The sequence below is a fragment of the Ranitomeya imitator genome, chromosome 4 (genome assembly GCF_032444005.1).
Source record: "Ranitomeya imitator isolate aRanImi1 chromosome 4, aRanImi1.pri, whole genome shotgun sequence".
In the NCBI taxonomy this organism is placed as follows: Eukaryota; Metazoa; Chordata; class Amphibia; order Anura; family Dendrobatidae; genus Ranitomeya; species Ranitomeya imitator.
This window is the reverse complement of record NC_091285.1, coordinates 567,821,406-567,834,158: the sequence shown is the minus strand read 5'-3', so window position 1 is coordinate 567,834,158 and position 12,753 is coordinate 567,821,406.

Below are 12,753 nucleotides of genomic sequence, written 5' to 3'. Positions count from 1 at the left end.
TTCAGTTACCCTTGCGAAAATAAAAAATTGGGGACTAAACGATCATGTTTGTGGAAAAAATACGTTTTTTTATTTTTACGCACGGGCGGTATAAACTTCTGTGAAGCACTTGGGGGATAAAAGTGCTCACCACACATCTAGATAAGTTCCTTAGGGGGTCTAGTTTCCAAAATGGGGTCACTTGTGGGGGGTTTCCACTGTTTAGGCACATCAGGGGCTCACCAAACGCGACATGGAGTCCGATCTCAATTCCAGCTAATTTTAGCTTGAAAAAGTCTTATGGCGCTCCTTCCCTTCTGAGCCCTGCCATGCGCCCAAACAGTGGTTCCCCCCACATATGGGGTATCAGCGTACTCAGGACAAATTGGACAACAACTTTTGCAGTCCAATTTCTCCTGTTACCTTTGGGAAAATAAAAAAATTGTTGCTAAAAGATCGTTTTCATGACTAAAAAGTTGCATTTTCATTTTTTCTTTCAACATTGCTTTAGCTCTCATGAAGCACCAGAAGGGTTAATAAACTTCTTGAATGTGGTTTTGATCAGCTTGAGGGGTGCAGTTTTTAGAATGGTGTCACTTTTGGGTATTTTTTGCTATATAGACCCCTAAATGTGACTTCAAATGTGAGGTGGTCCCTAAAAAAAATGGTTTTGTAAATTTTGTTGTAAAAATGAGAAATTGCTGGTCAACTTTTAACCCTTATAACTCCCTAACAAAAAAAAAATGTGTTTCCAAAATTGTGCTGATGTAAAGTAGACATGTGGGAAATGTTAATTATTAAGTTTTTTGCGTGACATATCTCTGTGATTTAAGGGCATAAAAATTCAAAGTTGGAAAAATTGTGAAATTTTCTAAATTTTCGCCAAATTTCCATTTTTTTCACAAATAAACGCAGGTAATATCAAAGAAATTTTAGCACTATCATGAAGTACTATATGTCACGAGACAACATTGTTAGAATCGCCAAGATCCGTTGAAGCGTTCCAGAGTTATAACCTCATAAAGGGACAGTGGTCAGAATTGTAAAAATTGGCCCGGTCATTAACGTGCAAACCACCCCCGGGGCTTAAGGGGTTAATTCCTTGAATGTTGCTGTCAATCTCTGACAAAGGCATTGAAACAAACAGTACAGGAGACGCATTTTTTCCTGTGCCTTTCAGTCCCACCAACAAAGTGGTAAAAATATGCTAGTGGTCAGCCATCACAGTCAGGAGTTTTCTGAAGGCCCTCATGACTACTATCTTGGTACTCTTGTGAAGCCCAGTCACTGACTGGGTTTCATAAGAGATGTTGAATTTTTATATATACTACAATGCAATATATACTACAAATTAGTACAAATTATTAAACAACATGTATGCAATGAAGTAATTACCCAGAGCCAGCGTGGGTTTGTAACTAATAAGTCATGTCAGATTAACTTCATTTCCTTCTATAACAGAATCACTGACTGGGTGAATCCGGGAAATGCAGTAGATATAGTATATCTTGACTTCAGCAAAGCATTTGACATAGTATCTCATACCATCCTTATTGAAAAAATTACCAACTATGGAATGGACAATGCAACTATTAGGTGGATTCATAAATGGCTTAGTCATTGGACCCAAAGAGTGGTCATAAATGTTTGCACGTCCAGTTGAAACAATATCTGAAGTGGGGTACCACATGGTTCTGTCCTGAGCCCTGTGTTGTTCAACATCTTTATCAATGATTTAGATGAAGGAATTAAGGGTAAACTGATTAACTTTGCTGATAACACAAATCTAGGAGGGATAGCTAATACTAGAGAAGAGAGAAAGATGATTCAAAAAGATCTAAACAAACAGGAGCAGTGGACAGCAACCAACAGAATGGTGTATAACTACCCCTGGGGAAAAAAATGAAAACAAAACATATACAGAATGGGGGGAATAGGGCTAAGCAACAGCACATGTGAAAAAGACATGGTTATATTAATAGATCACAGACTGCACATGAATCAACAGTGTAATACAGCAGCAAAAGACGCAAACACAATTCTGGGTTGCACTAACAGAAGCATACAGTCTTGATCACATGAAGTAATTATCTACCTCTACTCCTCCTTGGTTAGACCTCATCTGGAATACTGCGTCAAGTTCTGGGCACCAGATTTAAAAAAAACACATGAACAAACTAGAGCAAGTTCAGAGAAGAGCTACCAGAATGATGACCGATCTGCAAACAAGGTCCTTTGTTAAGGAATGGTTAGAGGATTTGGGAATGTTTAACTTGCTAAAGACTGAGAGGAAACTTAATAGCTGTCTACAAATATCTGAAGGGCTGTCACAGTGTAGATGTATCATCTGTATTCTCATTTCCTCAAAGGAGGACTAGAAGCAATGGGATGAAACTGAATGGGAGGAGACACAGATTAGATATTGGAAAAAACTTTTTGACAGTGAGGGTGATCAATGAGTGGAACAGGTTGCCACGAGAGGTGGTGAGTTCTCCTTCAATGGAAGTTTTCAAACAAAGGCTGGATATACATCTGTCTGAGACGATTTAGTGAGTCCTGCATTGAGCAGGTGATTGGACCAGGTGACCCTGGAGGTCCCTATCATCTCTACCATTCTATGATTCTATCATATTGCAGTATTTAGAACAAGTGATAAAACGATTTCAGGTTCAAGTCCCCTAAGTGGACTAAATAATAAAGTAAAAATAATATATAAAAAATGTGAATTTTTTTTTTATTCATCAGGATTCTTCATAGGATATGGAAATTACCATACAACATATTTGCTCTTATGAATTCTGAGTGTTTACTCTAACGTGTTGCTTAGAAAAATTGAGTAGTAGTTAATTTATTGTCACAATTTATATTTTTATATATATAATCCAATATTCATATTTGATGGCAGATACATATGTGGTATTCAGTATTTAGTTAGATGCAATTATTCTACTACATACTAATTATACATGACATGTTTTAACTGGATTTAAATATAACATAGTCATTTGCATTTTTTTAATTTTGCACCATTCTTTGATTTGTTAGTTTGTGGGACTTTGTGAGATGTTATCTATGTGAATTGAATTGGCTATATAGCAATTTCCCAAATTAATATGAGACATTGAGGCTAAGTATGCTTTAAACATCTGATGGAACGTAATGGAGATGATTTATCAAAGCTTTTTATAACGGATTAGTGGCAAAAACTGCTGTGAATAGTTTACATTTTTGATGGATCATGAAAATTGAGACTTTTGTTGTGTTCATGCCATTTTTGCCCAACTTGACAGAGTTGGTGGAGCTGGGCCAGAACGGGGCATGGCAATTCCACACTCATGAAATTCATGATGAGCTGCATTTGTTATGCCACAAATCTTACTTCAGGGACTGAAGTAAAATTTGTGGCGAGGTGGAAGCACACACCACTACACCACTAGCTTGATTTATTAACAGGTGTGCACCTCTTAATATTGGAGTGATCACAGAACCATCAAAAGTTTTGTTGTAAATAGTCAGCAGGGTCACAAAAAAGTTTTGAGAAAAGAAAGACTCAAATTAACTGCCAAACATTTGAGAAGAATCAAATGTGAAGCGACCAGGAATCCATTATCCTCTAGTGCGGTCATATTCCAGAGTGTGGTGCAGAGGTGTTTAATAGTGTTGAGCATTCCGATACTGCAAATATCGGGTATCGGCCGATATTCGCTGTATCGGAATTCCGATACCGAGTTCCAATACTTTTGCGATATCGGATATTGGAAGTTTCCATAGTGCAATGATGCACTATAATGGAGTGTGGGCGGTGCGTGGGTGGAGACTGCGTGTTTGTGTGCGTGACTGTGGGGGGTCTGTGTGTGCCTGCCGGGGCTCTGTGCGGCGTGCCGGGGCTCTGTGCGTGTGTTCCAGGGCTCTGTGCATGTGTGCCGGGGCTCTGTGCGGCGTGCCAGGGTTCTGTGTGGGCTGCCGGGGCTCTGTGCGTGTGTGCCGGGGCTCTGTGCGGCGTGCCGGAGCTCTGTGCGGGCTGCCGGGGCTCTCTGCGTGTGTGTCAGGGCTCTGTGCGTGTGTGCCAGGTCTCTGTGCATGTGTGCCGGTGCTCTGTGCATGTGTGCCGGGTCTCTGTGCGTGTGTGCCGGGGCTCTGTGCATGTGTGCCGGGGCTCTGTGTGGCGTGACGGGGCTCTGTGCGGGCTGCCAGGGCTATGTGCGGTGTGTCGGGGCTCTGTGCGGCGTTCCAGGGCTCTGTGCAGCGTGCCAGGGGCTCTGTGCGGGCTGCCGGGGCTCTGTGCTGGCTGCCGGGGCTCTGTGCGTGTGTGCAGGCATCATCCGATGGGACTACAAGTCCGATTGGACGATGCTTACTATAGTGACAGTGCTTGACACATTAGCCAATGATGGGACAGTAGTAGTCCCATCATCCGGCTAATGTGTTGAATGAAAAAAAAAAACATACATACTACACACATACTACATACATACCACATACTGTACATACTATTGCGCGGGAGTCCACGCCGTTTTTTCCCCTTTTTTTTTTAATTCAACGCTCATTAAGGCCTCTTTCACACGTGTGTCGGTACGGGTCCGTCGCTATGCATCGGGCCGACGTACCGACGCACTTTGTGAAATTTGTGCACGACGTGGGCAGCAGATGCAGTTTTGCAACGCATCCGCTGCCCATTCTGAAGTCCGGGGAGGAGGGGGCGGAGTTTCGGCCATGCATGCGCGGTAGAAAATGGCGGACGCGACGGACAAAAAAACCTTCACTTGAACGTTTTTTTGTGCCGACGGTTTGCCAAAACACGACGGATCCGTTGCACGACGGATGCGAGGTGTGGCGATCCGTCGCTAATACAAGTCTATGGGTAAAAAACGCATCCTGCAAGCACATTTGCAGGATCCCTTTTTTTCCAAAACGACAGATTGCTAAAAACGCAAGTGTGAACGTAGCCTTAGAAACATCGGCCTTTCTATTATATATCTATGGATATATCTATCTATAGATATATTTATAGATATATCTATGGATACATAGATGTATCTATCCATATATCTGGCTGCTTTCACACATCAGGTTTTTGCTGTCAGGCACAATCTGGCGAGTTTTGAAAAAAACGGATACGGCGGAAAAAAACGGATGCGGTGGAAAAAACGGATCCGGAAGAAAAAAACGGATCTGGAAGAAAAAAATTGATCCGGAGGAAAAAACGGATCTGGCTGAAAAAAAACGGATCAGGCGGAAAAAAATGGAAGTTAAACATTCCCAAATCCTCTAACCATTCCTTAACAAATTACCTTGTTTGCAGATCGGTCATCATTCTGGTAGCTCTTCTCTGAACTTGCTCTAGTTTGTTCATGTGTTTTTTTAAATCTGGTGCCCAGAACTTGACACAGTATTACAGATGAGGTATGACCAAGGAGGAGTAGAGGTAGATAATTGCTTCATGTGATCAAGACTGTATGCTTCTGTTAGTGCAACCCAGAATTGTGTTTGCCTCTTTTGCTGCTGTATTAGGCTAGTTTCACATTTGCGTTTAAAAACGCAGCGTTAAAAACGCATCCGCAGTTGGTGAAAAAAAAAGCATGTAAACGCATACAAACGCTGCATTTTTTAGACGCATGCGTTTTCATATGCGGTAAAAAAACGCCGCGTTTTTACGCGTTTACATGCGTTTTTTACTGCGTTTGCGTTTTTTTTCCCATGATGAGAAATTTCACAAGAGAAAAATCAAGATAACCAGACACCGCCAATGGGACTAAAGAGGGCATATATGTTGGGATCTCTATATATACTGTAGACCCTAGGGCTACTGAAATTTTAACAGTTTGCTACTGTATCCTGTGTCATGATGGATCTTCGCATGGAGAGCTTTTATTTCAACCTGGATTTCAGCTTCAAGCTGTTTCTTGCCTGTGCTTTTGCTTGGGAGCAAGACAGAAATCGCAAAAGATGGAGAAGGAGACAGTGTAGGCGTTTTTGGAGGCACCCCATTATCGAACTACGTGAGAGCCGTGGAGCCTATCACACTCTCTATGCCGAGCTTAATGCCAACCCGGAGAAATGCCACGAGTATACAAGGATGTCGCAAGACTCGTTCCGGGATTTGCTTGCTCGTGTCCAAGGAACCATACGGAGACAGGACACCCAGCTCCGTAGAGCGATTCCACCGGAGGAACGTCTGCTGGTTACATTAAGGTACGTTACAAATCTAAACCCAATGACATTCCAATTTTTTTTTCACACATGTATGTTTTGGCTATTTACCTATCTTCCTTTAGCGTAAACACACCATAAATAGAATAGATTGTAATGTTTTTTGTTTGTTTTTCTTACAGATTTCTGGCAACCGGAGAGAGTTTATCACCCCCCCACTTCCAATACCGGCTTGGAATATCCACCCTGTCCGGAATAGTTGCGGAGACCTGCCGGGCTTTGTGGAATGTACTCCGGGATGAGTTTATACACGTACCCACCGCGGACATGTGGCTTGAAATAGCTGAAAAATTCTGGAGTGTGTGTGATTTCCCCAACTGTTTAGGAGCGGTGGATGGAAAGCACATCCGCATTATCAAACCTGCCAGAACAGGATCGGAGTTTTTTAACTCTAAAAATATATTTTTCTGTTGTGCTCATGGCAATAGCTGATGCGGACTGTCGCTTCATCGCTGTGGACATTGGAGCTTTTGGGCGTGGCAACGATTCCCAGACTTTCAAGAACTCAGATATGGGCTGGCGTGTGTATGGCCAAAATTTAAATTTTCCCCCGCCACAACCTCTCCCCAACACTCAAGGTGCACCTCTGCCATTCGTTATGGTTGGGGATGAGGCCTTCCAGATGTGTGAAAACCTTCTGAAGCCCTATTCCAGTCGGGACTTGAACCACACTAGAAGGATCTTTAACTACAGACTGACCAGGGCCCGAAGAACAGTAGAGTGTACCTTTGGCATTCTGGTCGCTAAATGGCGCATTCTTGCATCAGCCATAAATCTAAAAGTGGAAACAGTCGACGAGGTGGTCAAAGCCTGTGTGGTTCTGCACTATTATATAATGGTTAAGGAGCGACCCAACATTGAACTGGATGAACCAGTTGCACACCCACTGCCCGATTTCCAGCATCACCTGCTGCGGTCAACTGCAGCCGTTGGTCACATGCGGGACCAATTTGCTGCCTTTTTTGATTCAGATATTGGACGTGTGTCATGGCAGGACAATGTTGTGTAAATGTCCTGTTGTAATTATATCTGTACCAGTAATTTTCTATAATGATAATAATATTTCTCATTAATAAACTTTAGTTTTGTTTGTGTTGACCATCTCTCCTATCTTTTTCCTTTCCAAACCAAGGTTGTCCTAAAACTGGCAGTATTTGATCTGTATTTAATATCATATTTTGTAATCCAAAACCAGGAGTGGGTGATAAAGGCAGAGGTGCTAGTTATTATGTTAATATCATAACCCGACATGATATGAGACATGGTTTACATACAGTAAACCATGTCATATCCCCCTTCTTTTTGCATATTCCACACTACTAATGTTAGTAGTGTGTATATGCAAAATTTCGGCGCTCTAGCTCTTAAATTTAAGGGTTAAATCGCGGAAAAAATTGGCGTGGGCTCCCGCGCAATTTTCTCCGCCAGAGTAGTAAAGCCAGTGACTGAGGGCAGATATTAATAGCCAGGAGAGGGTCCATGGTTATTGGCCCCCCCTGGCTAAAACATCTGCCCCCAGCCACCCCAGAAAAGGCACATCTGGAAGATGCGCCTATTCTGGCACTTGGCCACTCTCTTCCCATTCCCGTGTAGCGGTGGGATATGGGGTAATGAAGGGTTAATGTCACCTTGCTATTGTAAGGTGACATTAAGCCAGATTAATAATGGAGAGGCGTCAATTCTGACACCTATCCATTATTAATCCAATTGTCTGAAAGGGTTAAAAAAAACACACACATCATTAAAAAGTATTTTAATGAAATAAACACACAGGTTGTTTTAATATTTTATTGCTCTCTCAATCCACCTGAAGACCCTCGTTCTGTAACAAATTAAAAATAATAAACCAACAATATACATACCTTCCGATGATCTGTCACGCCCCACGCTGTAAATCCATCTGAAGGGGTTAAAATATTTTACAGCCAGGAGCTCTGCTAATGCAGCTGTGCTCATGGCTGTAAAACCCCAGCGAATGAAGGTAATGTAGGTCAATGACCTGTAGTTACCTTCATTCGCGGTGATGCGCCCCCTGCTGGATGTCCCTCGAGCGTGGGAAAATATTCAGAAAAGTTCCCAGGCTTGAGGTCATATGAGGACATCCAGCAGGGGGCGCATCACCGCGAATGAAAGTAACTACAGGTCATTGACCTACATTACCTTCATTCCCCGGGGTTTTACAGCCACGAGCACAGCTGCATTAGCAGAGCTCCTGGGTGTTAAATATTTTAACCCCTTCAGATGGATTTACAGCGTGGGACGTGACAGATCATCAGAAGGTATGTATATTGTTGGTTTATTATTTTTCCTTTGTTACAGAGCGAGGGTCTTCAGGTGGATTGAGAGTACAATAAAATATTACAACAACCTGTGTGTTTATTTCATTAAAATACTTTGCAATAATGTGTGTGTGTGTTTTTTTTAACCATTTAATGCTATTGGATTAATAATGGATAGGTGTCATAATTGACGCCTCTCCATTATTAATCTGGCTTAATGTCACCTTACAATAGCAAGGTGACATTAACCCTTCATTACCCCATATCCCACCGCTACACGGGAGTGGGAAGAGAGTGGCCAAGTGCCAGAATAGGCGCATCTTCCAGATGTGCCTTTTCTGGGGTGGCTGGGGGCAGATGTTTTTAGCCGGGGGGGGGGCCAATAACCATGGACCCTCTCCTGGCTATTAATATCTGCCCTCAGTCACTGGCTTTACTACCCTGGCGGAGAAAATTGCGCGGGAGCCCACGCCAATTTTTTCCGCGATTTAACCCTTAAATTGCCTACAGCTATTAAATTTAAGGGTTAAAGGCAATTTAAGGGTTAAATCGCGGAAAAAATTGGCGTGGGCTCCCGCGCAACTTTCTCCGCCAGAGTAGTAAAGCCAGTGACTGAGGGCAGATATTAATAGCCTGGAGAGGGTCCATGGTTATTGGCCCCCCTGGCTAAAAACATCTGCACCCAGCCACCCCAGAAAAGGCACATCTGTAAGATACGCCTATTCTGGCACTTGGCCACTCTGTTCCCATTCCCGTGTAGCGGTGGGATATGGGGTAATGAAGGGTTAATGTCACCTTGCTATTGTAAGGTGACATTAAGCCAGATTAATAATGGAGAGGCGTCAATTTTGACACCTATCCATTATTAATCCAATTGTCTGAAATGGTTAAAAAAAAACACACATTATTGCAAAGTATTTTAATGAAATAAACATCAAGGATGTTGTAATATTTTATTGTACTCTCAATCCACCTAAAGACCCTCGCTCTGTAACAAAGGAAAAATAATAAACCAACAATATACATACCTTCCGATGATCTGTCACGTCCCACGCTGTAAATCCATCTGAAGGGGTTAAAATATTTCACACCCAGGAGCTCTGCTAATGCAGCTGTGCTCGTGGCTGTAAAACCCCGGGGAATGAAGGTAATGTAGGTCAATGACCTGTAGCTACAGTGCCCAAATTTTGCACATACACACTACTAACATTAGTAGTGTGGAATATGCAAATAAAATGGGGATATGACATGGTTTACTGTATCGGGTCGGGTTTCACAAAACCCGACTTTGCCAAAAGTCGGTGACTTTTGAAATTTGCCGATCTGTTTCGCTCAACCCTAGTGGCGACGTTTCTTGGCGCACGGTGTGTGTTGCCGGCGGTGATAGACACAATAAACCAAACATAATTGTGGCAAATCAAACTTTTTTTATTTAACAACTGAAAAAAAATATTTTTTACTGCGTCGGCTTGGGGTAGAGTGATGTAAACGGGGGGTGTGAAGAACTGAGGCCTGGCTAACCGTGGACGACGCATAGGTGGCAGGAGAAGGGGCAATGAAACTAGAAGGGTCTGGAAGTTCGGGGATGGGGCTTGACACATGAGAGGCTTGAGACGCACTGGAAAGGTGAGACAAAACTGACATTACAGACACATTGGTAGGTGAAGGGGGAGGAATGCTAAGAGTCCTCTGTTTTTTTTTTCTGGGTTTTTTTTTGGGTTTGCCTGGTTGGGGGACGTCTTGGTGGGCTCATATGCCGTGGAATGGTGGCAGGTGACCTGTCAGGGTCCGGCTGCACTGTGTCACAGTCCATAGCGATTGTCGAGCGGACGGCCATGCCAGGGTCCTGCTGCATCGTGGTGGGGGCGGTACGAAAAGGCATGCCAGGGTCCTGCTGCATTGTGGTGGGGGCGGTACGTAAAGGCATGCCAGGGTCCTGCTGCATCGTGGTGGGGGCGGTCAAGAAAGCCATGCCAGGGTCCTGCTGCATCGTGGTGGGGGCGGTCCGGAAAGCCATGCCAGGGTCCTGCTGCATCTTGGTGGGGGCGGTCTGGAAAGCCATGCCAGGGTCCTGCTGCATCGTGGTGTGGGCGGCCTGGAAAGCCATGCCAGGGTCCTGCTGCATCGTGGTGGGGGCGTTCCGGAAAGCCATGCCAGGGTCCTGCTGAATCGTGGTGGGGCGGTCCGGAAAGCCATGCCAGGGTCCTGATGCATCGTGGTGTCAGTGGAGGAGGTCCAGGCAGGAGCAGCGGTTGTCACGGTGGTGGCGGTGGGATGTCCAACTGCACTCGTCATGGTGCTGGCGCTGTAGTGGAGTCCACCTGTGGAAGGAATAGAGGTGGCCGTGCAGTGGTATGCAGCAGAGGTCGGCATTGAGGTTAATCATGACAGTGAAGGCACAGTTGAATATGCCCCCCCTGTCTGCTGGAAATACTGACTCTGCTGCATAGCCTGCACGTAAGCAGCATTGCAGGCCTGCATGACACTCAGCTGGAGATCAGGACTAAGGTGTTCCGACATGCCCTGCTCAATTTGGTTAAAAAAATGATGAGCTGGCCTCTGGAGGTCGGCTTTCACTTAATCAAGGCTTTTGGTGACCTCCTGGATACGAGCATTCAAGAGGTTATGTGAAAAATCCATTCAGTCACCTAAAGCCTTGACTGCTTCGTGTAAAACCGAGCTCAAGTGCAAAAACTCAGGCATGAGTGACCTGTCCGAAGCCCTCTGACGCTGCCGGGATGTGCCCCAAAAAAAGGGGGCAGTGGAAGAGGACTGCGAAAGGGGAAGACCTGATGGACCAGCTCTCTGGTCTCCAGTTAGTGTGGAAGGCCCACCTGCTGCTGTGCTGCTGGATGGCTGGGACGGGTCCGTGGCTGTCGGATGAAGGACCGCTCCAGAACCTGGGCCAACAGTCGCGCTGTATGTGCTGTGAAAAAAGGAAAAAGAAAATTAATACCAAAAATTAACCAGACGCAAAATCCTGTGGAATTTAAAAAAACAGATTATGGCAATACAACACAACCTAATGCACGTGATAAATACTTACGTTCTCTGGGCAAGGACCGGTCTTAGAAATGCCAGAACTCGATGGTATTTGTATCGTCTGATCCTTGCTCCTGAACCAATGGGAACACGACTCTCTTCACGCAGGTCCTGTTATGATCTGGTGACCTTGGAGCCGCATGGAACTTTCTCTGGAGTTGGTGTAAACTGTACTGACCGCAAATCCTGAACTTAACACTGCAACTAGAAGTAGCCGTGGGGTGTGCCTAACAAATCCTAGACACCTCGACACAGCCGGAGGACTAAATACCCCTATAGATGGAAATAGGAATTCTACCGTGCCTCAGAGCAGAACCCCAAAGGATAGGCAGCCCCCACAAATATTGACTGTGAGTAGTAGAGGAAAAGACACACGCAGGCAGGAAACAGGATTTAGCAAAAGAGGCCACTCTAGCTAAAATAGGAAAGGATAGGACAGAATACTAAGCGGTCAGTATTAAAATCCTTCCAAAAATATCCACAGCAGAAAATACAAAAAACTCCACCATCTAACTAAAGATGTGGAGCATATATCTACAACTCCAGAGAATCCAACAAGACTGAGAAAACACTGACACAGTCTAAGCTGGACAAGAGAAAACAAATGAATAGCACAGAATTATTAAGCACACAGCATGTGTGCAACAGAATCAAAAACCAGACACTTATCTTTGCTGAATTGGCAGCAAGGCAGGAGGAACCAGACAAAGATCCAAAACCTCCCAGAACCATGGACAACTGGCAAGGACTAATGAATCCTGCACACCTAAATACCCCAGTCAGAACTGCAATCAGCAGAAACACCTGACCAGGACTGCAACTCAGGGACAACTGCATTACCACCTACAACCACTGGAGGCAACCCAAAAGCAGAATTCACAACAGGTCCTTGTTGAAGCTGTCCTTCATCGAATGCCAACGTGTTTTTACTTTGTCCACTGTTAAAAAAAAAACTTGTGGTCAGAAAATGGACTTTTTGCCGTGCTCATCCAACTGTGTGTGATGAGAGAAACTCCGTAGAGTTTCTTTCATCAGACAGAGTCGAGTGAGCACGGCCAAGGTCTCTGCTGCTTCACACTGCAGTGCAATACTTACCAAATGCACTTCGGACCCGTGTCGTGGCGTTGTCCCAGCCATCCCACATCGCTTGGGCCACCTCATTCCACAACCGCCAGATCGTGGTGTTGTTCGAGTGCAGTGGATCCCGGCTGTCCCACAACGGGACTCGCTCCTGGACCAGGGT